Here is a 24,822-nt window from a genome sequence, read left to right on the forward strand (position 1 = left end):
CTCGATTGACATGAGTCTGAGTGAACTCCAGGAGTCGGTGATAGACAGGGAGGCCTGGCATGCTGCGATTCATGGGGTTGCAAAGAGTAGGATATGACTGAGCGACTGAACTGAACTGAACTGAACTGATGGGAGAAAAGCAAAAGAAGAAAATAGCTTTCTTTCCCTTGAAGGGCTCACAGTCCAGTGGTGGAAGCAGATCCTTAGCAGGTCACTGCAGTGTGTGACAAGGGTGCAGAAGGGCAAGGATGGGGGTTGGGCTGGGGACAGAAAAGATTGTGCTGAATGCAGCCTGGGATTGGGGGTGTTAGCATCAGCATCCCCTTTAACTGGATCTTAAAGGGCCAATACAACTGGCAGATAGTAAATAGTTTAGGATTTGGGACCACAGTGTGTGTCACAATTGCATAACTTTGCCAATTGTAGCAGGAAAACAGCCATAAACAATATGTCAGCAAATGGATGTGTCTGTGGTTGTGCTCCAGCAGAACTTCATTTATGAATACAGGTAGGTAGATTTGGTCTGCAGGCTGTGGTTAGCTGACATTTATCTAAAAAGATAATAATAATGACAACAACGAGCTATATAAAACTTCCTATGTGCCAAACACAAACAGGTGGTCATTTAATCCTCATACTAACCCTAGGATGGAGGTACAAGTTTCATTTTATATTGAGGAGTCTGAGGTATTAGGGTCTTCCACAGTGGCTCAGTGGTAGAAGAACTGCCTGCAGTGCAGGAGACGCGGGTTTGATCCTTGGGGTCGGAAAGATCCCTGGAGAAGGAAATGGCAACCCACTCCAGTATTCTTGCCTGGGAAATCCCATGGACAGAGGAGCCGGCGGGCTACAGTCCAAAGAGTTGGAAAGAGTCAGGTACTACTAAGCGACTGAGCAGCAGCAGCTGAGGTATTAACAGGTTAAATTTGCAAAAGTGAAACAGCTGGTGAGCAGGGGTTCAAACTCTAGGCTGGCCCTGGGGCCTATGCACATGGCAATGCCACTACTCCTCTCAAGAGTATAAAGACATGGGCATCTAGGCAGAGGCAGCAGCAGCAGCAGAGACCCATAGTCAGAGGCTAGATGAAGAGAGCATGGAGGGGTAAGTGGGAGGCAGAGAGTGGTGAGAAATGAGGTAAAAAGGGGCCAGATTGCAGGGGGCTTTGTATGCCATGCTAAGAAGTATAAGGCTGTTAAATATACAAGGCAGCACCCGCTGCGGGGGAAGAGGTGATACATTATTCTGAGATTTGACCCTTCTCACTTGCATTCCTGGGAGCAGTGCTTTGACTAGAGAGGGCAGGAGTGAATGCCAGGTTCCTGCAGAGGCAGGGAAAGGAGCCGGAAGGAGAGTCTTTTGGCAGATCCTGGGTTTCCCAAGGGCCAGTGCTGTAGCGCTGTTCAGGGGATAGTCTGAACCAGCAGCTCTGGAAAGGTGGGGGCAGTCTGAACACAGTTTCACTGGCCTCCCTCCTGGGTTGCCAGCCTGTTTGGCTTGGCAGAGGTGAAGTAGCACAGTTAGCCCAGAAGGCCAAAATTCCTCTGCCAGACGTGAAGTTTAATAGTCATCAGAGCCCCATAGCAGGGGAGAGTTTATAAATTCCCATACTTATTACACGTAAGGCACAAGACTGTTTATTGAGGAATTTTTTTTTTTTTTAATTAAAACTCCAGCTCAAGCCCCACCCACACTATTACCTTACTGAGTGAGTTATTTCGCTCTCCATCTTTTTAATGGGCCACAGTCACCCTGGTCTCTTGCCTCAGGCACAGGGTGAGCTTTGCTGGAAATAAAAGTGGCCAGCTTGGAAGGGAGCAGCCAGCTGCAGGCCAGGCTGGGCCAGTAATTGGCCGAGATGATACTGGAGGCTCGGCTAACAGGCCCAAATTGGTCCCTAATCAAGTCCAACCTGAGAGCTGCTCGCTTCCCAGGACTGCCAATTTTCTTCTCGGGGAGAAAGAGCTGCTGGGCAGGATTCCGGGCTGCCTGCACGAATGGCCTGACAATGGTGAAGGGCAGGAACACAAGCCCTCTTCAGAATCCATCAGAGCATGTCATCTGCTTTGTCCTGGAAGGGATTCAGCTGCATTCATCCCTTGGTTTCCTGGTGCCAAGGCCTCCGCCGAGCTTCGGGGAACACTGGGGAGGCTGGAAGCCCATTTGATGACAGGGTTGCTGGCCACTGTAGTCATCACCTGGTCACCCTTGGCACTGACTGTACATCAGGGGACTCTACACACAAGTGGACCTGAGGACGACTGTGCTGGCCCAGCAGGTGTTATAATTCCCATTTTACAGATGAAAGGGACTCTCCATGGTGCAAATGTGAGGGAAATCTCCAGTTGGGGGATGAAGAAGCAATAACTCAGAGAAGTCAAACAGCCTACCCAAGACCCCACAGGAGCAGGTCCTGTGTGAAGCTGAGACTAGACTCCAAGTCTCCCCGCTCTTGGTCTGGGCTCTCTCTCTTTGTTGCTTCTCTTCCATGAGAGCAGGCAAACTTGTGGATTTCTAGGCTGATGTACTCCGATTAAATGGGCCCTGGGCCTGGCTTAGACAGGGGCTTGGGGTGGCAGAAAGTGTGTTGCTGGGACAGGTGATGGCCTGTGGAAGGGAATGTCAGCAGAGGTCAGGACATATGAGTGTGTACAGGAGTAGAGAGGTGGGTGTTGTTGCCAGGCAACTAATCCCACTTTGCCCCAGTTACCTAGGTGATGGTGGAATGAAAGGATCCGGATGATCCCAGGACTGGGTGTGAATTACAATCCTTTACTGCATCCAGGACTTGGGGGAAAGATTCCTCCTTTTCCTGCTGATTATCTTTCTCTAGTTACCTTGTTTTCCTTGTAGCACCAGGATGCCTCTTCCTTCCAGTTATCCTCTCACTTCCTTTACCACAGGAATGAATCTGCTTGTAGATCCTTCACCCACCCCAATCCCTGCCTCCCAGCTTGTCTCAGTGCCTGCCTCAGGTTCTGTGCCTTGGAGGACAGGGCCCAAGCAAAATAAAGTCAATGTACACTTATCAGTTTCCCGGTAAACAGAAAACCTCTTCTGAGTCTTCACAACTGTTAACTCATCTAACATGAGAGGTGGGCTGGTGCTGGCTCAGACTGGCTTGCAAGAGCCAACTGTGCACAACTTCCCAACTCAGCATCCAGCAATGCCATAGTGGTAACTTGAAGTCAGCTGTGATGAGAATATTTACATCATGGAAGCCAACACCACAAACCCAGGGCTTTTTTTTACTTTAGAAAGCTGATTGTTAAACATTTATCAGCATACCATTTTAGTACTCTTCAGAACTCAAGGAGAAAAGTATTGCTATTTTCACCTTATAGGTGAAAAAATAAGAATGAGTGAGTATAATTAGTTTGTTCAAGGATATTCAAATGGCAAACGGTAGATTCAGCACTTGAACTGACACCAATCTGATCCCAAAGACTGCTCTTTTCATGCAGCTCCATTCATAGTCCTGGTAATGCTTAAATTACATGGACCCCAGGTGGGGGTGTTACTGGGCAAAGTCACAAGCACATGTCACATACAATTTTGACAGCGTTTTTACACATTCCAAATACTTTGCTGCTGCTGCTGCTGTTAAGTCGCTTCAGTCGTGTCCGACTCTGTGCGACCCCATAGACGGCAGCCCACCAGGCTCCCCTGTCCCTGGGATTCTCCAGGCAAGAACACTGGAGTGGGCTGCCATTTCCTTCTCCAATGCAAGAAAGTGAAAAGTGAAAGTGAAAGTGAAAAGTGAAAGTGAAGTTGCAGTCGTGTCTGACTCTTAGCGACCCCATGGACTTCAGCCTACCAGGCTCCTCTGCCTATGGGATTTTCCGGGCAAGAGTACTGGAGTGGGTTGCCATTGCCTTCTCCGCCAAATACTTTAATCCTCATTATATTGCTTGATCTCCACAACCATCTTGTGAAGTAAGTATCATTAGTTCCACCTGAAGTTGAAGAAATTAACACCTGATCACACCTGTAGCAGATGATGAATTTGAGGCTGGAACTCTTGTAACTAATTCTTGCATTAGAGTTTTTTCCACCATACAATGTGACCACTAACCTTGACAAAATAGATCCTAGTTGATCAAACACGTCACTAAAATATAATTTTACTTTTTCCTTCACTTTTTTGGGAGGAATATGATGTAAAACACAATGAAGCAGCCTCACATAAAAGATTTATTAGTGAAGGAAGAAAAGATACAGGCTAGGATCAGGCCATATCTAAGTCAACCAAGTTCCTGCTTCTTTCTAGATCCTATCCTGTAATGGAGTGGGAGCAGGGGTGTAGGGAGAGAGCAAATTAGCCAAGATGGTGTGGTCAGGCTCTCTGGCCCCAAGGCCTCTCACTGTTGCTGCACATTTTGTAAATAATGGTTACGTAATAGCTGAGATCACTTATAGCAATGCACATGCCCATCACATTGTACCCACTTGGCCACAGGCCGTGTTTGCTCTGTACAAGTATAAGCCCCACCTGAGGAGACCCCTTTTTGCTGTTACCTGGAGAGAATGAGTCTTCTTTCAGCTTCCCTGCTCCAGCCTTACCTAACTGGGGTTCAGCGAAAAGTTCACACAGTGAGATACAGCAAGACAATTGGAGTAGTTGGTGTGATCAGCAAGACGAGGAGAAAAGGAAGAAGTGGCAAGAAGACAAAGGCCCAGATAAGAGAACCTAGACATTCAGGAATTCTGGGATTCCCAATACTCTTAGTCCTAGACAGTGTAAAGTGTGTTCAAAGAGATCATTTTTGCAAGTGGTTCCTTCCTAGAAAGACTCTACAACATTCTCTGCATAAGCCAGTGGAGAAGAGAGATCCAGACACTGTACTAAATTTATCAACTAGCTAGGTTGAGAGAGGAGAGTTTTCTCTTAACTCTGAGTAACAGGAAGAAAAACATTCAAGAAAATCTCCAGGTGCAAGTTCTAGTTAACAGGTTTGTTGTTGGTTCAGTTCAATTCAGTCTCTCAGTCGAGTCCAACTCTTTGTGACCCCATGGACTGCAGCACACCAGGCTTCCCTGTCTATCACCAACTCCCAGAGCCTACTCAAACTTATGTCCATTGTGTTGGTGATGCCATCCAACCATCTCATCCACCGTTGTCCCCTTTTCCTCCCTCCTTCAATCTTTCCCAGCATCATGGTCTTATCCAATGAGTCAGTTCTTCGCATCAGGTGGCCAAAGTATTGGAATTTCAGCCTCAGCATCAGTTCTTCCAATGAATATTCAGGACTGATTTCCTTTTTGATGGACTGGTTGGATCTCCTTGCAGTCCGAGGGACTCTCAAGAGTCTTCTCCAACACCACAGTTCAAAACCATCGATTCTTCGGCGCTCAGCTTTCTTTATAGTTCAACTCTCACATCCATACGTGACAACTGGAAAAACCATAACTTTGACTAGATGGACCTTTGTTCGTAAAGTAATGTCTCTGCTTTTTAATATGCTAGGTTGGTCATAGCTTTTCTTCCAAGGAGCAAGCGTCTTTTAATTTCATGGCTGCAGTCACCATCCGCAGTGATTTTGGCACCCCCCCCCCCAAAATAAAATCTCTCACTGTTTCCATTGTTTCCTCATCTATTTGCCATGAAGTGATGGGACCAGATGCCATGATCTTAGTTTTCTGAATGTTGAGTTTTAAGCCAACTTTTTCACTCTCCTCTTTCACTTTCATCAAGAGGCTCCTTAGCTCTTCTTCACTTTAACTGAGGTCAAACCGTGACTACCTGAAGGCAGAACAAACAGATGAGCTGTCTGTGGGCTTATGAGAAGAGTTCTGGGAGTGGAGTCAGCTTTTACCACTGCAATTCTGCCACAAATCGACCATGGGACTTTGGGCTAAGCACCTTGGCTTCTCTGAACTCCGTTTCAGCCTTTATGAACATGGGTGAATAAAATGGGCCATATGTATTTACTTTGAGAATTTAAGGGAATGAGATCACTGATACAAAAGCTCACAGTGGGTATTCCATAAATAATAAATGTTTTTCAACTAAGTCATTCCATGACTTGGTCTTGAGGAGTTAACTGTTGACTCTTCTTTGTCAAAAATCCACTTGATGTGGCATTAAAAGGGTTAAGTTTGATTCAGCAATTCAACCGATTGTCCTCTTTTTTGCAAGCCTGTTTAGGGAATGAGGCCATTCTGCTGCCACCTCCCTGGTGGCATGGTGCCCAGCTGCTTTCTGTAGGCAATGGTGTGAAAAAGATTTTAATAGTCAGTCATGCCCTAGAGTGGGCAGAGCTTATAATTTTCCATGACTTACTATGCTCAGCCCCAATTACTCTTGATTGAATATATATATTTTTAAATCATCTCATTAATAGCTGTCCTTATGATTTCTCCTTCTATTTCTAATAGAAATCTACCATTTTTCATCTGACAGTTTCTTAGCCAAGTGGGAAAAGGACAGCTAGGATAAAAGTTGACCCACTGACAATGGTTTATGAAAATCTGGGCAGGAAAATATTTAAAAACTCATGTCAGTGACACAAAGAAGTTACCCCAAGACTCTGTCCTTCTTACTGTTTCACTACCTTAGCTATCCATCTGTCTTTAGTCATTTTGGTAATCTTTTAGCCCATGAATTACTTTATTTGTGCCAAGCAGTGAGCCTAAAAGCTGGAGGAAAAGAGATTAAGAGAGTTAACTAATGTGAAGAGCTTGCAACTGTGCCCGACATGCAGAAATCATTTCATCGGTGCTCAGCCACAAGGATCTCCACTTTGAACGTGAGTGGATAGGCCTTCTGGGCTTCCCAGGTGACACTAGTGGGAAAGAATCCACCTGCCAATACAGGTAGACTTAAGAGAGGCGGATTCGATCCTCGGGTTGGGAGGATCCCCTGGAGGAGGACATGGCAACTCACTCCAGTATTCTTGCCTGGAGAATCCAATGGACAGAGGACGTTGGCAGGCTTCAGTCCATAGGGTCGCACAGAGTCAGACACGACTGAAGCCATTTAGCATGCATGCCTGGATAGGGCTTCTGCAAATTAAGTTGTTGGTATAGTTTGTCTTCTGAGCTTTCAATCTTTATGTTTCTATACTTTCCATCTCTTCCCAACTTTAACCAGATTCCCTTAAAATCCCACTCTTAGGAAAGACTGATGGATTTATTCACAGTGAGATGTCAAGGAAGGACATTGGAAGAATATTGTTCTGCAGGAGCCTTAGCTAAGAATAAGATTGGAACCAAAAGAGTCCCTTTAGAGAGCAAATCCCATTTGAGTTTCAAGCTGAGTTGTAGGAATTCACTACTGGGAAAGTCACATAGTTTGGGAGTAATAGAATAGGAATGAATTCACATAATTTCATTGTCACTGCAGCTGTCCTTGTGGGCTGGGCAGGTCTCACTGATCCATGAGGAAAGGAAACAGAACGGATGAAGCAAGGTCAGCTCACAATGTTACACACACCAGTGACCTCAGCATTTAATGAAAAATACATTCTTCTTCTAGACCGTGGGCAAATATGATGCCTTCCCAACACCCCCATTGGATATGACTAGAGTCTTCCCATTTCCCCAAAAGAGCTTTAGATAACGTTCCCTTGCTATAGTGCTCAACCAGGCTGTATGCCCTGAGTTTTCTGGATTCTGCATCACCCTTGATGAAACACTTTTTTGAGGGCTTTGTATGCAGCAATCTCTGTGTCATCAATTCTCCAAATAAAATTGATCCCAAGAAAGCCACAGAATGAATCTACCCTTTCAACACTGCTCAAGTATAGGCCTGTACACTTTGCAGGCTTGGTGTTCTTTGTCCCTGTGTCAACTCCTGTGCCAGTGGGCTTCAAGCCACCAGCAAGTGGCTGTAGTTACTCCTGTTGCCACGGGTGCAGTGTTGCCATGGAGGCCCATCTGGGAACACTTGATGGGAAATTGGAAGATAACTGAGACCTGAGTATAGCTGAGAAAAGCCACTCATGACATCTGTAGAGTCTGGCTGGGAGGAGTGTGACATACTGAGAAGGCACAGGCTCTGGAGTCAGGGGACCTGAGATCAGATCCTGACTGCTTGGCACAAATCCTGTGTGACTCTGGACCTCAGTTTTACTTATCTGTGATAAGTAAATGATTATCTCTGCACGGACAGCACTCAAGTGTTGCTTTGAGCTTCAGAGAGCCTAGTCTGATGCTGTGGTCAAGGGGGAGGTGCCTCTTGGCCCTGGGCTTGAGTTTTCCAAAGAGGTTTCAGAGAATCAGCTGACATTGCCTGAAGAGCATGAAGGGGATAAACTTGACCGGCTGCTCTTCTCTCCACAGGCCCATAGAGCTGGACAGAAAAGCATCCCAAGAAAGTCTGCCCTGGCATCAGGTGAGATCTGCAAAGATGGGACCCTTGGGCTGAATGTAAGACCAGATTGTGGAGGGAAAATTGATAGAAATTACAACTGACAGGTCACAGATTTAAACATTTATTGACTCCAGCTAACTATGCATACTTATTCCAGTGCTACATACACTGACTTTGATCTCACACACACTCTCTCTCAAGATGTCACAAATGCTTGGATGTTACACACACTCAGCCTGTTACACAAACACACCCATGCAGATGTTACCCATAATTTCTCAGATGTCACCCACACTCACTCAGATGTCACAGATACTCGATTGTAGACTAGACATATGTGTTCTTTCTGTCTTCCCACTGTCTTAGGTATTATTTGGTTACATGAGACCAAGCCCACTCAAACCAGTTTAGGCAAAAAGAGGAAAGATTAAAGCTATATCACAGAACTCAGCCAGGCCTCCTGAGGGAGTTGGGGGCCAGGGTGTGACTTTTTCTCTCCCTCCTTCAGGGTATAGAGGGGACACAATGCTCTGCCTCTCTCTGAGCATATGGTTTATTCTTCTGTTTCTCCTCTGGACAGTTTTCTTTTCTCTGCTTCATTCACATCATCATAGCTGTCCCTACATGTTAATTCGACTTTTATGGTTATTATTAATATCATGATAGAATATTAATATCACCATTTGTCTCTGTTCTTAGACATGATCATGGGCTACCCACAGGTCTTCTGTTTTAACATTTAAACTGCATGCATTTTTCACCATGAGGCAAAACTTTTCCTTACAGAAAATTAGGAAAAAATATAGAAAATCAACAAAAAGAGAAATAGTACCTATTGTTATATTCAAGGATAACTTCCACAAAAATTTTACTTATTTTCTGCTCATCTTCATTTCTGTGTGGTTATTTTTATACTTGTGATCACATAAAATAGCTTAATTTAAGAATAATGAAATTTTCGTCTTCTGCAGAAGTGCAGTTGAAGACATCTTCCTTGAAGCCCATACTGTCAGGTGAGTCAATCAGAGGCTCTCATGCCTTGGGGTGGGCCCTGGTCCACCTCTCAAGTGAAGGACCAGGGGTCTTTAGGCATCTCAGTAAACTGAGTTTGATTAGTCATCTTTTTTAACTCACTGACATACCTGCATGCCCAGGAATCCTGATAGGCCTTCATCTCCATATTATTTCTGATTTTAGCCATTCCTGGCTTCCTAATCAGGGGTCCAGAGCTGAGTTTCAGATTCTCAGGAAACACTCCAGAATTGCATGCTTGCATTTTGTAGGTTTTCTGGAGATGAGAGGCCATAGGTTTCATCAGAGTCTCAGAGATATCCACGATCCAGAAATTCAAGAACTCCTTGTCCACCATCAATGGTAGAGACCTTCCAGGCTGTCAAGGTCTCTGCCATCCTGGTTTATAGCCAGCCTGGCCCAGCCCCAGAGAGAACAAGTGAAGAATCCAGCTTATCCATTCTTCCTCCATTTTTTTTTTTAACTTTTGTTTTCATTTTGAAGGTCTGATGCTCATTATTCTAAACTGTTAAAAGGGGTGAGAACCTTCCCACACAGAAGAAAATGGAATTGGTATGCAAAGTAGACCCAGTCTTGAATAATTAATTCTGATTTGCATGTTCAGATGAGCCTGAGAGCTGCCCTGGCAGTCAGGAGGAAATTCAGATGCAGGAAAGTAGAGGGTGGCTCCCCAGTGAGGGAGATTCAACTTCCCTGGGACTTCCACTGCCTTTCTCAAGTCAACTCTGTGGTCTAATGGAGCTTTAAAACACCCTAGGTGACTCAGACTTGAGGCCCAGAGAGGGAATTGTCTTGCCCAACTCACACTGCAGGCTAGTGACAGGAAGAACCACATAGTAGATAATAATATAGATTCCGGGTCTCTTGGACCACCCAGATGCTCATCCCATTACTGTTATGTGGCCTTGGGAAATTACTTAATACGTAATACTTAAAACCTCTCTAAGCCTCAGTTTCCTCATCTGTAAAATGAGGCAAATAATAGTATCCACTTTACAGAGTTGTAGGGCTTCCCTGGTGGCTCAGATGGTAAAGCGTCTGTCTACAATGCGGGAGACCTGGGTTCAATCCCTGGGTTGGGAAGATCCCCTGGAGAAGGAAATGGCAATCCACTCCAGTACTATTGCCTGGAAAATCCCATGGACAGAGGAGCCTGGTAGGCTACAGTCCATGGGGTCGCAAAGAGTCGGACACGACTGAGTGACTTGACTTTCACTTTCACTTACAGAGTTGTATGCATTCAATTCGCTGTGCCTGGTAGAAACGGTGATTGATCTTGTGACCCTTACCATCAAAATCCTCCTTGTCATCATTTTTTAACAGTGGAACTATAATCAGGACTCAGATTTTCTTATCAGATCAAAGTAGGATCTTTGGTGAGTCTTAGTGCCCCCAGCCCCCTTCTAATTACCCTGGGGTTCTATTATCAGGTGGGCTTCCCCAGTGGCTTAGTAGTAAAAGAATCTGCCTGCCATGCAGGTGACTCAGGGAACGTGGGTTTGATCCCTAGGCTGGGAAGTTCCCCTGCAGAAGGAAATGCAACCTGCTCCAGTATCTTGCCTGGGGAATCCCATGGACAGAGGAGTCCGGGGAACTATAGTCCATGGGATTGCAAAGAGTTGGATACAACTAAAGCAACTGAGCATGCACTATTATCAGGTAGCAACAACAACAATAGTAACAGTAATAACATAAAATGATAACATATATTCAGTGGGCTCTCAGGTAATTTGCAAAGCATTTAACAGATCTTTAGACCCACGGGGGTGATAATTCACATGGGTCCTAGACTCCAGTGTTGAGACTGAAGAGGAGGCACTGTCTGATGGGATGAGACTTTATTGGAAGGTCTGGCCAGCAGAGGATGTAGAGGCTGAAACCTGACCAGAGCACAGGCCCTTCCCTCAGTCCTACTGAAGAGGAGTGTTGGGCAAATCCTCTCAGGGCTCAATGCTGGTCTGACTGCTGGACAGTCCTCAAGTCTGAGACCCAGTGAAGCTCAGGGAGGAAAATGGAGACATCAGCAGACCCCAGGTATGCATCCTGAGGAGGAGCACACACCCTCACTGCTTCTACATTTGGAATGGAAAGGGGGTCCCATGGAGCAAGGGCTCAGTGTTGGACCAGTGGGTACAAGCTACAGAGAGAGAGAGATTTTAACTCTGTTTTAATTCTGTAGAACAAGAACTCTCTATAAAGTTAAGAATGGACAGCACTTTGGATGAATGTAGCCATTGAGAGGTTTTTCAATAGAGGACCCTGGGATACGACAAAGAGATTAGACAAGATGATACTTGGCATCTGTAGATCCCTGCAGTCTCTGTTGTAAATCTCCAGGATGGATGATGAGTCTGTCTTGTTTTCAGAAGGCATGGAACTAAGTCCTCTTTCTGTGCCCTGTAAGACTCAGGAGACTCCAGGAACAGAGCTGTGCTGTCCCAGTAACCCATGATGAGACCATCAACCTTCTTTTTCTGTATCACGGACTCCAGACTGGACAGATCTTAGAAGACGTGATAGGCTTCGCCTCTTTAGGGCTGGGGGCTCATTCTCAGAAGGCTGAATAACATAAGTGAAAGAACACTGGGCTTGGAGTCACACATCCTGTGTTCGAATCCCAGCATTACCACTCCTAGTTTTGTGGCATTAAGTAACTTGCTAAACCTCTCTGCACCTCAGATTTCCTGGGGTTGTTTTACCCTCTTGCTGCACCTTGAACAGTAGAGATAATGCTTGTGTGGTGCCTGGTACAGCAGAGGGGAATTCTATAATGTGCACATACGTACATGTGCACATTATAGATGTATGTATTTACAAGACCATTGTGCAAACTAAATAAGAGAACACACAGAAAAGCATACATATCACTTTCCTTCCCCCAAGCCTTTTTGGTGTGTCAAGGAGTTCGTGTCTTCTGATGCATCAGTCTGGGTCATCTAATATTTCTTAAAGTTTTATTTTCAGAAGTCCCTATTTCTGCTGATCCTGAGAGGGAGACCAAGTGAGAACTACAATGCTGACTGAAGATCTGGATAAACGCAAAGGTAAGGGCACCTCTCAAATAGTGATGGCTTTACTGCCAGCAGATGTGTGGGGAACTTTCAAGCATCTGTTGTAAGACCTCAAATCTCTGGAACCCTGGGACAATTCATTGTTCTGAAATAAGTATCTAAGAGTAGAAAGAGTGAGAGCCAAAAGAAGCGTGCCTTCCCTTAATTACTCAACTTCTTTCTGCTTTTGTTTCCTCTTCTCTAAAATAAGGGTATTAAGTTCTACTGGGTGGGCCAAAAAGTTTGTAACATCTTACAGAAAAACCTGAATGAAACTTCTGGCCAACCTAATACTTCTCAGAATTTTGATAAGGATTCTATGAGATGACCAGTGGAAAGACTTAGCCCAGTGCCTAGCTGGCACTCAGTATATGATAGTGTATCTGAACCAAGGTATTGTAGTTGAACTTTCTGGACAGCCAAGGGCAAATCCTTGTAACATTTAAATCTTTTAAAAATGATTTTGCTGCAGATCTTCATACCTTTCTTCACCAGAGGAAACTAAATGATTTAACCTCCTCCTGGGGACTCAGGGTCATCATGATGAACACCAACCATGGCTCAGAGAGACCCTTGAGAAGATAGGTCAGACTGTGTGCCTCCATGATAAATGGCCCCAGAATAGGCCTCTGCCTCATCACTTCTGCTGATGCGTCTGCAAATAGTAGCTTTCTTGACAAATTTAATTAACTGTCTCTCCTCTTCTGCAGGCTAGGAAAAGAACATCCAAAAATTTTGTTAGTAAAGTGAGTTGTCAAATGCCTGAAAATCCTCCCCATGGATAAATTACATGGCTTGTGACAGCTCTTTTGGCCCAGTGGCTTCCTTCCTTATCCCTGGAAGTGCTCTGAACACATGTAATATCAGTTTTAACCCATCTTCCACCCGGGAGACAAAGTGTGCAACCTTAAACTGCTCTGCTACAGCTTGCCGACGAGCGATGCTAACTCCTTGACAATTTTTTAAAACCATAATAGAATCAGAAATTGTTCTTTTGTGTCCATGCATGTGTGCACAACTCTATATGATTGAGATACAGCTATGTTCAGAAGTTGCTGTAGTTCGGTTCATTTGTCTATATCTGACACTCTTACTTCTAGAAGAAGATTGTTTAGAAGCCCCTGACTTGAAAATTCCTAAGCTACCGAGATTGTGCTCAAAATCACAGGGTAAATTTACCTTCTGTTAGCTTCTGGGAAGTTCTATGCTTCCATAAATAAGATAATAATCAGACAATTATAGGTATGTGAAAGTTTGACTTACAAATGTGGGTTAGATTAGAAATGCGGATGATAGATCTTTTTAATCCAAAGTTGCTGCCCTGAACCTTCTGAGGTCATGGTCCTTGCTGTACATTTGCATCATTTACAGTCCAGATGGGTGATGTCTTGAGATATTTCCTACCAGGGAGTGCTGTGATTCTCGAGACACTAAGGCCTGGATGTACAGAGGTTTCTCAAAGTACACGTTCAGACACCACACAGACACTGGCTCACAGCTCAAGTACATGCAAAGGCACCTAGATCATCTCCGTACCTGTCTCCCTCTTTTTGCCTGGCTAACTCCTCCTTATCTTTGGGCCTCAGCTTATACCCCAGTTCTTCCAAGAAGTATTTCCCAATTTCTTTTACTTTATGTTATATGTCCCTATTGTGTGCCTGTGTGAGAGTGTGTGCATTCAGTTGTATCAGACTCTTTGCAACCTCATGGACTGTAGCCTGCCAGGATCCTCTGTCCATGGAATTTTTCAGGCAAGAATACTAGAGCAGGTTGCCATTTTCTTCCCCAGGGGATCTTCCTGACCTAGAGAACAAACCCGCATCTCTCGCATCTCCTGAATTGGCAGGCGCATTCTTTACTACTGCACCATATAGGAAGCCCTAGTATAGTATGCACACCCAAAATACTGTTTCTTTTTCCCATCTTGGCACTTAGCCTGCTGTACTCTGATTAGATACTAATTGACATATAGAGTCTCCTACCAGATTATAGTGCCTTGAGTAGAGATGCTTTCAAAGATTTTATAACCACTGTAACTTCACAAGGTCTAGTACATAATAGGTGCTCAGAAAATACTGTTGAATGGATTCAAGGAATAGTCATATGAACACAAACAAATGCATAAAATCATCCCCATATACACATTTGCAGAGATAGAAATGTGTAGACACATATACGCACAGAGAAACAAGTTTTGCACTTTTACACACCCTACCCCCGCAGGTTCATGTATACAAGGTGGCCACACACTCCCCCAGGCACAGATATGCACACAAACAAAACAAGCCCACCCAGGTTCTTTCATACACACACCCACAAGCAAAACACACACACGCATACACAAATATATATGCACTTCAGGGAAGATATTTTCCTTGCACTTGTACTCACAACCTGTGCATGCAAATTGGATTTTCAGAACGTTCTAATTCTTTGTTGACACTTATTAAGACAAAACAGAGGTAGGCAGACAGTCTTTTGGCTGGGCGGATGAGTCTTTGGTGCGATGTAATGTCAGAAACTGTTGATGCAGAATTAATGCTCACTTTTACGAGTTTATCTTATGTCATAGAGTTGAAAAAAACCTCGGTGTAAATATTCATCATATGGCTTAATTGGTTTGATGTACCGTAGCAACAAGCACAGCGCCAGACGCTTGCTATGGAGGCCTCCGCGTTGTTTCAAAGTCTTTATTATTATGACAGCAAAGTCTTGTTCATTAAAGTTTCACAATCCATTTTCATTAGGTTGAAGCTGAGTCTGTAAATGAACAGTTGCTCTGAAAAATCAAGCCCTCACAGTTCTCGCTGGGGAGGCAGCGCGTCTGTATTAATTATCAGGACGCTGGTGTCGATCGACGATGTTAATTGCACTGATGGCTCGTTATTTGGGGAATTGCCATGCATTTCATGCAGGGATAATAAAAATGAATTTTTAAACAAAGAGACTTAAAATAATATCGAATCTGCAGAGAATACCAACATCAAAGGCGTATCTCAAAGCTTTGAATTTTATCTTTGTGGTCCAAAATGTTAAAGAGGCGCCCGCAATGCAGTTGGTTCCAGTTTGCAGTGAAGGAAAACAAAACAAGAGTTAATTAACTGTTATTACAAACCTTTTCAACTTTAATTTGACTTTCAAATATTAGCATTTATCTATGAACTGTGCTTCTGGGTTTGACAAATTAGTTTTCACAGAACAAGTTTAATTAGGCGTTATTGTGCTTTTATGTCAGTTTTCAGAGCTCCAGACAATGAATGGATTAACTTATTAAAAGTCATCTGTTTAAAAGACTTTGTCGAATGGCAAATGGGTGGGCAAAGTTGCTTGGCTTAGCAAGAAGATGGGGAAAATGATACTGCTGGTTGGGTGTCAGGGGGCTTGTAGATCAGATGAAAAGAGAGTTGGCATCCCTCCCAGATGAAGCCTGCTTTGGGGTCACCTCCATCCTCCTCAGGTGGGGAGGAGGGGCCTGGGGTTAATACAGTACCTAGGAAAACTGAGCCGAGGGGGCTATCTGTACTATAGAGGAAAGAAATGACATGGAGAGAATCTTCACCATAGATAGCATTTAGGGGCTGTTCACAGGGCAATTCATACTTGACTATGCGTTACATTCCATGATTCTCTAATTCAGAGGCCAGCAAACCTTTTCAGGAAAAGACCATGCAGTCTACGTCATAACCGCTCAACTCTGCCTTTATCCCCTGGAGGCGGCCATAGACAATAATAGGTAAATAGATAAGAGGGGCTGTGTTCCAATAAAAACTTACCAAAGTAAGAGTTGGGCGCCCCCCGTGGCCTGGGGCTCTGGTTTGCTGTCCTGTGCTCTAGTTGAAAGTCTTATGTTGGGCTGGTTGCACTGACCGAGATACATTCAACAAAAGGGGGTCTCTTACCTTTTCATGTTCTCCTAAAGAAGGCCCATAACTTTTCACACATCAAACATTTTCCCACTTTCATCTAAGATACTAGGCATTGCTGGGCAACTGATGATGCACAGATAGCTGTCGTTGTTGTTTTTTAATGTCCTGACTTCAACATCATTCTCATTCTAATGGTGGAAGAGCTTCCTTTGAAATTGACTATTATAGGGCCAGGATTTATTTTGTAGGAAAGCAAAATTTGCCACCCGAAATGTATATCTTTGTCATAAAGATTATTTGGGCTCGATTATTTTTAAGAAATGAAAACTCAGAAAGGAGCTTTGAACTTCTCCCCTAACTACCTACGAGAATTTAAATAGAGGATCTGTTCTGCAAAGTTAACTATCACCAGATTGTGTAATACTCGATGCTGCAGTATGAACTAGGTGTATAGGCAGGGAGGAACCTAGCATAGTCTGCTTGTTAAGATTCTCTGTGTTCCATTGTCTCTACATGGCCCAGCAAACATTTGTTCACCAAACATTTGCTCTTTTTTCATCTTCCTATGATTGCCTTCTTTCCCTTTGAAGCCCCAGAGCCTGCCCCCTTCTCCTTAGTCCAGAATGACATATATACCCCATTTTGCCTGACTGTCTTTGTAGTCTTGTTTATGTGGATTCCCTGTGTGTATGTAATTAAATTTGTTTCCCACTATTGATTTGTCCTATATCATTTAAATTATTCGACAGCACAGAGCTAAGAGGGGATTGATGGAGTTTTCCCCTCCCCAGTGATTTATTATGACCAACCTAGATAGCATATTCAAAAGCAGAGGCATTACTTTGCCAACAAAGGTCCGTCTAGTCAAGGCTATGGTTTTTCCTGTGGTCATGTATGGATGTGAGAGTTGGACTGTGAAGAAGGCTGAGCGCAGAAGAATTGATGCTTTTGAACTATGGTGTTGGAGAAGACTCTTGAGAGTCCCTTGGACTGCAAGGAGATCCAACCAGTCCATTCTGAAGGAGATCAGCCCTGGGATTTCTTTGGAAGGAATGATGCTAAAGCTGAAGCTCCTGTACTTTGGTCACCTCATGCGAAGAGTTGACTCATTGGAAAAGACTGTGATGCTGGGAGGGATTGGGGGCAGGAAGAGAAGGGGACGACAGAGGATGAGATGCCTGGATGGCATCACTGACTCGATGGATGTGAGTCTCAGTGAACTCCAGGAGTTGGTGATGGACAGGGAGGCCTGGCGTGCTGCGATTCATGGGGTCCCAAAGAGTCAGACACGACTGAGTGACTGATCTGATCTGACCTGAATGATTTATTTTGACTTGCTGAATTAGATGACAGAGGTTAAGAAAAAAGAAAGTTGGGGCCAGGATCATCTGTAAATGTGTCTATGAAAGAAAGTCATTTCTTGTTACTATCTTTGCAGACTTTTATAATCTTCCTACAAAGCAACTCATAAAAGAGGGAGAGACATATTTTACTTAGAAACAAGGGAACAGTCATAAAGGTAAGCTTGATCACTGTTAATAGGAATACCTATAAAGACAATTCCACATTGGAACAAGGAGAGTTCCAAATGTGTGCCCTTGGAAAGCACACAATCTTTAGCGGAGATGCATCTATTAAGCTGCTGTCATGGAGAATGTGCAAACTGCTATGAGAGCACAGAGGAAGAAGAAGTCAGTTGCACCTGCCTGGCAGGGAAACCTACAAATACGTGATTAAAGGATGGGTTCTGAAGACTGAGTAGGAGTTTTCCAAGCAGAGAAAGCGTGAAAGGCACATCAAACAGAGAGAATAGCCCATGAAACAGTCTTAGTCACAAAAGATCGCTAGCATATGGCCAAAGCACTGGCTTTGTCGGGGGTGTGAGAGGAGGCATGCGTTGTTCCTTACTGTGTGAAGTGCTGTCTTCACCCCAGAAATTATCTCCCCACAAATACTCTCATGGCGGGCTCCCCTGATCCTATGGCTCTCTCCTCAAGCAGCAGCTCCTCAGAGAGGCCTTCCCTGGGCACTAGCAAACCCCATTCTGTCTCACTGTCCCTTTGCTGGGTTTTATTTTCTTCTTATCGCATGTATCATGTATATGATGTATTTAATTTATATTTTGTTTGTGTCTTCCAATTAGAGTATAAGTTCTGTGAAAGTAGGGGCTTAGTCCATGTTGATTTCTGTAGTACACTCAGTGCCTAGCATGGCATGTGCATAAAGTAGGTGCTCAGTAACTCATCAGATATCGATGCACCAAGAACTGGAAAGGGAGGTAAGGCTTTCTTTGGAGGTGCCCAACATCCAGTCCAGTCAGTCACATAGCAAGTGGTCACAACAGAGTGTGATAGAAGCTAGAACAGATAATGGCCTTGAAGATAAAGTTGGATGTTATTCCATGGGTGATGGGGTTGCCACGGAGGCCTCCTGGACAGGGAAGGCCAGAACCAGATTTAAGTGTTCATATCTGTTCGTATCTCACTTCATGGTAAATAGATGGGGAAAACATGGAAACTGTGACAGACTTTATTTTCTTGGGCTCCAAAATCACTGTGGATGGTGACTTCAGCCATTAAGTTAAAAGATGCTTGCTCCTTGAAGAAAAGCTATGACAAAACTAGACAGTGTACTAAAAAGCAGAGACATCACTTTGCCAACAAATGTCCATATAGTCAAAGCTATGGTTTTTCGAGTAGTCATGTTCAGCTGTGAGAGTTGGACTGTAAAGAAGGATGAGTGCCAAAGAGTTGATATTTTCAAACTGTGGTGCTGGAGAAGACTTGAGAATCCCAGTCCCTTCGACAGCAAGGAGATCAAGCCAATCAACCCTAAATGAAATCAACCTGGAATATTCATTGAAAGGACTGATGCTGAAGCTGAAGCGCCAATGCTTTGGCCCCCTGATGTGAAGAGCTGACTCAGTTAAAAAGGCCCTGATGCTGGGAAAGATTGAAGGCAGGAGGAAAAGGGGATGACAGAGGATGAGATGGTTGGATGGCATCCCTGACTCAATAGACATGAGTCTGAGCAAGCTCCAGCAAATGGTGGAGTAAAAGGAAGCCTGGCATGCTGCAGTCTGTAGGGTCGCAAAGAGTCAGACATGACTGAGTGACTGAACGACAACAAATCTCTGCTTATTTCCCTGGGAACCATAGGAGCCAAGGGAAGGTGTTCCTCTCCAGGGAGAGAGCTGAGTGGCTCTCCTCATCTCAGTGTTTCCTGTTAGAGAGGATATGCTCTTGGGGACTGCCCTGGGAATCCCTGGGATATTCATTGCTTCAAAGCTGAGACTCCTCACACAGGCCCTGGTGGGTCCAGGGCCAGGACTAGGGGGAAGCGATGGAGGTGAACAGGGTGTGATACTGAAGGGAGTATTTCCTCTTAGGTGCCCAGCCTGTGCCTGCAAGAACCCGAGAGGGAGCACTCTAAGCTCCTTGCCTGTCTCTCCCTAGACCCAGCCTTGGGAGTTGATTTCTCTAGAAGGCACATGGATTAAGGGCAAGGCCTTTTGGCTCCTGCTCGCAATGAAGAAATTGAGGTCTAGAAGGTAGATCTAGACTTTCTTGAGTTCCAACTGTGGAAGGGATAGTAGGCCTCAAGATGGGTATCTTAAGAAAAGGAGAGGGGAGGCAGATTCCAGGGGTCCAGGCTCCAGGCTCAGGACCATTGCTATTCCCCCATGTCCAGCTTCTATTGGAAGTCCAAGTCCCCACTTCTGGGCCTAATACCTTATGTGTCCTCCCAACTCTATAGATTTAGCCTGCCCATGTGTCCAGATGGTGGTACAGTGGGCAGGTAGGACTGAAACAGCTCTGGTTTGCCTCTGCCCTTGCTGGGCCCTGGGCTTCTGGGGCTGCACATGGTGAGAATCCCATGGCTCTCCTGGGCTTCTCTACAAAGCTTATGCCTGTCCCTCCTTTTGGTTTTCTTGCCCTGGAGTTGCCTGTGCTCAGGACTTGGCTTGGGTTTAGCTGGAGGCCCATCCTGGTCCTCTCAGGATGGGCTGTCATCCCTGGGTCATTCCTTCTAAGGATAGTTGCCCACCTGCCTGCCCCTGTATACTAGGTTCCCTTCCCTAGGGCCATGTTTCCCTGTGGGAGCTGTCCTACACACAGATTTCTCTAATGTCTAGAGACTTCTGTATTATCCCTGCCTCAGAGGTCAGGACTTGGATGTGTCCAAGATCAAACCATGGTTCCCTGCAGATCAGCCCTGGGAGTTTCTTACTAGTGTTATATTATACTCCCATGTTATGCTCTAGGCATAATAATTATTGTCTGGCTATAACATGACAGAGAAAGGGGAATATCAGACAGTATGTTGTGGATGGAATGGAGAAAAATAAACATAGCCATAGTCAAGCAGTCACTAGCTGTGCTTGAGATTAGTAGGAAAGCCTGCCTTCCAGTTTCCAGTGTTTAAGATTCCTTCAGATACTTCCTCCAGATATCCCCATACTCCAGAGATCATACTCCAGAGAGTATGATCTCCAGATACATACTCCAGAGATCCCCCTATGAGAAGAAAAACAAAATAATTTCATTTTATGCTTGTGGTAATCTTTTGAAGATAGATTTATTATTCCCATTTCATAGATGTGGAAAGTGAGGTCTGAAGAGTTGTGATGACTTGGATTAGACAGCTGATAAGTTATCAGGCTGACCCCAAGACCATGCTTCCTATATTTCATGGCTTCCCATATTGACCACACCCGGGAACTCATGCCAGGGGCATTTGGGCTGAGAGTTCTTTAGGGGAGCAAAGCACATGGGCACCTTCTTCTCCTGTCCCTGTCATTCCTGAGCAAGACAATGATGGCTTGGTGTACACATGCAAATGACATCCAGCTTCTCACTGCCGGATCCCTGAGCACAAGCATTTGTTGTTCATTTCTATAAATGTTAACATATCAGGATGTATTTTGACACGCTACTAAGATAAGTGCTAGAGCTGACAATAATAATGTATAATTTATGTCTCTCATATTACCTTCCCATCACTATGCTTACATTATTACATAAATTAGTTTAATGTATCTGACATTCATCAGATAATTTAAGCATTTGTTCTTTTGTCTCTGTCTCCTGCTCACAAGCTTCTAGGCTGGAGATCATGGCACCATGTTGGCACTGATTTGCAGGAATGCTGGGAAAATTATGGAAGACTTTTCTGATATACATAGAGGAGACATGATTTCCCTGTGAGCAGCTGGGTCACAGGGTTACAGACAACAACCCTAGAAGAAGCACTCACCTTGGAGAGAAATTGCAAAAATGGCCACAGATTCTTCCTGTATTTCAACTCCTATTTAATGTGATACTGGAGCTTCTCCTACCCAGAGTTGGAGTCTAGTTCTCCAGCTTTTAAATCTGGGATTGGCTATGTGTCTGGCTTTGGCTACAGGGTCATTGGCAGACTTGTTCACAGTGACTTGCCCTCTTGCTACTTTTGGAAATTGGCACTTAACCATGAGGTGAACAAGCCCCCAGTGGGGCGTGGGATGGTAAGACCCATGACCTAGTTATCTTCTTTGCTCTAGTGATACTCTTCCATTGCCAGACATGGGATTGAAGCCATCCCCTGCTAGCTGAGTGCAGCCATATGCAGAGGCAGCAGAAGAACCACCCAGCAGTTCCCAGCCATTGCCGCTCTACAGAATTCTGAGCTAAATGCATGGGCTGCTACATTAAGTAAGTTCAGAGTGATTTGTTACATGACAGAAAAAGTACAGAAGCTGAGATTGATAGATAGGGGAGTCCTATTTATAGTTAGGGAGAAGAGGATACTTCTTGAGTTCCTGCTATACCTCCAGGCTGGGCCAGGCATTTACGCATATATTATCATCTCCTTTGGTCCTCATACTGGATATAGAGTTTCCTTTGTGCAGTTAACACTATTAATATCCCCATTTTGCAGCAAAGAGATTTGCAACGCTTAGGTTACTTGCCCAAGATCACAAAGCTAGTAAATGGTAGAACCAGTATTCAAACTCAGGTCTATCTGCCTGGATGCCCTAACCCTGGTCATTAATTGGGATATTTTTTAAAGGAGAAGAAAAGTTTGAAGTGATTAATTCTGTTTGCATTTTTGTTCAGGGGAGGGACATCCAGACAACAAGTCCAAGTATTTGATATGATCATTAACACAAGGATATCAGTACAGGGTTTGTCAGTTGCAATATCCGTTAATTAATTTAACCAGCCTTATGAGTCAATACTGACCTCCTTCTTCTAGTTGAGGCAAGTAGATTCAAAAAGGTTTTAAAAAAAATTGCCCCAAAGAAGCAGGGGAGCCAGGACTTGAACTCAGAACTCCTGAATCTAAACTGCATGAGTGCTCCCTTGAGCCAGGCCATCCCCCTTTCCAGTCAGTTTCCCTGTGGGGCCTCAAATTGGATGCTTGATGATCTCATCATTGACGGATGAAGACAGCAGATCCAGAAATACTCCCTGTGCGCAGGGCCCTACACTAGGCCCTAGCAGTTTTCAGGGATGAGTATGGCTTAGTCCCTACCCTCACAGATCTGAGTTTCTGACTGGGGAGGCCATACTCCACGGTACGTTACACCCAGATCTAGGGGTGGCATGTCATCACGTGCTCTGGTGCTCTGGCATCTTCTTTTCAAGTGATGCTAATGCCTGTCCACTTAAATAAATCAACGTGTCCATTTTCACCATCAGTGCCTGTGATGCATGGGATGCCCCAGGGAACCCCTCCAAAGTGCTTCACTCTGTTTTCGTGTTCACAAGTGTTAAGAAGCAGTCAAAGATTTAAAACTGAAAAGTCCAGCATTGGCAAAGATCAGGAGAAGCGGACAGAATTTGTAAATTGATAACAATCTGTTTTTTGGGAGGGAAATTTGGATTAGGTAACAAACCCCTTAGAATATTCATACATTTGACCCTCAAATTCTAGAAATTTATTCTAAGGGAATCACCTACAATAAGGATGTACAAAACTGTATTTAAAATGTATTTTATGAAAAAAAAATGTATTTTATGATGATGACATTTAACTGAAAACAACCTAAATGTCCAACAATCAGTTCAGTTCAGTTCAGTCACTCAGTCCTGTCCTATTCTTTGTGACCCCATGAATTGCAGCACGCCAGGCCTCCCTGTCCATCACCAACTCCTGGAGTTCACTCAAACTCACGTCCATCGAGTCGGTGATGCCATCCAGCCATCTCATCCTCTGTCGTCCCCTTCTCCTCCTGCCCCCAATCCCTCCCAGCATCAGAGTCTTTTCCAATGAGTCAACTCTTCGCATGAGGTGGCCAAAGTACTGGAGTTTCAGCTTTAGCATCATTCCTTCCAAAGAACACCCAGGACTGATCTCCTTTAGAATGGACTGGTTGGATCTCCTTGCAGTCCAAGGAACTCTCAAGAGTCTTCTCCAACACCACAGGTCAAAAGCATCAATTCTTCGGTGCTCAGATTTCCTCACAGTCCAACTCTCACATCCATACATGACCACTGGAAAAACCCTAGCCTTGACTAGACGGACCTTTGTTGGCAAAGTAATGTCTCTGCTTTTCAATATGCTATCTAGGTTGGTCATAACTTTCCTTCCAAGGAGTAAGCGTCTTTTAATTTCATGGCTGCAGTCACCATCTGCAATGATTTTGGAGCCCCCCAAAATAAAGTCTGACACTGTTTCCACTGTTTCCCCATCTATTTCCCATGAAGTGATGGGACAAGATGCCATGATCTTCGTTTTCTGAATGTTAAGCTTTAAGCCAACTTTTTCACTCTTTTCTTTCACTTTCATCAAGAGACTTTTTAGTTCCTCTTCACTTTCTGCCATAAGGGTGGTGTCATCTGCATATCTGAGGTTATTGATATTTCTCCTGGCAATCTTGATTCCAGCTTGTGCTTCGTCCAGCCCAGCGTTTCTCATGATGTACTCTGCATAAAAGTTAAATAAGCAGGGTGACAATATACAGCCTTGACATACTCCTTTTCCTATTTGAAACCAGTCTGTTGTTCCATGTCCAGTTCTGACTGTTGCTTCTTGACCTGCATATAGGTTTCTCAAGAGGCAGGTCAGGTGGTCTGGTATTCCCATCTCTTTAAGAATTTTCCAGAGTTTATTGTGATCCACAATGTCCAACAATAGGTTTTGGTTAAAGAAAATACATCCATACAATGTACTGCTACTCAGTGGATTAAAATGATGCAGTAGATGAATAACATAAAATCATGAAAAGAAAGGGCAAATTATAGAAACGGTATTGCAGAATGAATTCATGTAACAAAGTATGTATAGCAAAATTCTGGAAGGTTACGTATTAAAGTATTAACAAGGCTTGTTTCTGGTGGAGAAATTAGTAAGTTTGGAGTATTTTTTGTTTTCTTCTGTATGTTCATTTGTATTTTCTTTACTGGTAGTGTAATGCTTTTGTGTTAAAAAGGTAATAAAAGTCTAATAAACAACATTCACCTGTTTAAATAAAATTTTCATAATATCTGTTTACTAAAATCTGGAGATCTGTGTGATAGTCATGCTCAAGTTTTAAATTTGAATGAAAGGAAATGCAGAATTTAAGAAGTAAGGGAT

The 24,822-nt window shown here is 44.1% G+C and overlaps 1 long non-coding RNA gene across 3 annotated transcripts; it reads left to right on the plus strand.

Moving 5' to 3' along the window:
* The first annotated feature begins 8,149 nt into the window (after positions 1-8,149).
* Positions 8,150-23,280, plus strand: LOC113905706. Of its 3 annotated transcripts, XR_003514706.1 has the most exons (5): positions 8,150-8,333; positions 9,284-9,325; positions 12,309-12,388; positions 17,699-17,779; positions 21,359-23,280. It is a non-coding gene; the product is annotated as an uncharacterized LOC113905706 (long non-coding RNA). The 3 variants fall into 3 exon arrangements; XR_003514708.1 differs by lacking the exon at positions 17,699-17,779; XR_003514707.1 differs by lacking the exons at positions 17,699-17,779; positions 21,359-23,280 and adding an exon at positions 12,867-14,069.
* Positions 23,281-24,822: the final 1,542 nt, after the last annotated feature.

The sequence above is a fragment of the Bos indicus x Bos taurus genome, chromosome 15 (assembly GCF_003369695.1).
Source record: "Bos indicus x Bos taurus breed Angus x Brahman F1 hybrid chromosome 15, Bos_hybrid_MaternalHap_v2.0, whole genome shotgun sequence".
NCBI classification, from domain to species: domain Eukaryota; kingdom Metazoa; phylum Chordata; class Mammalia; order Artiodactyla; family Bovidae; genus Bos; species Bos indicus x Bos taurus.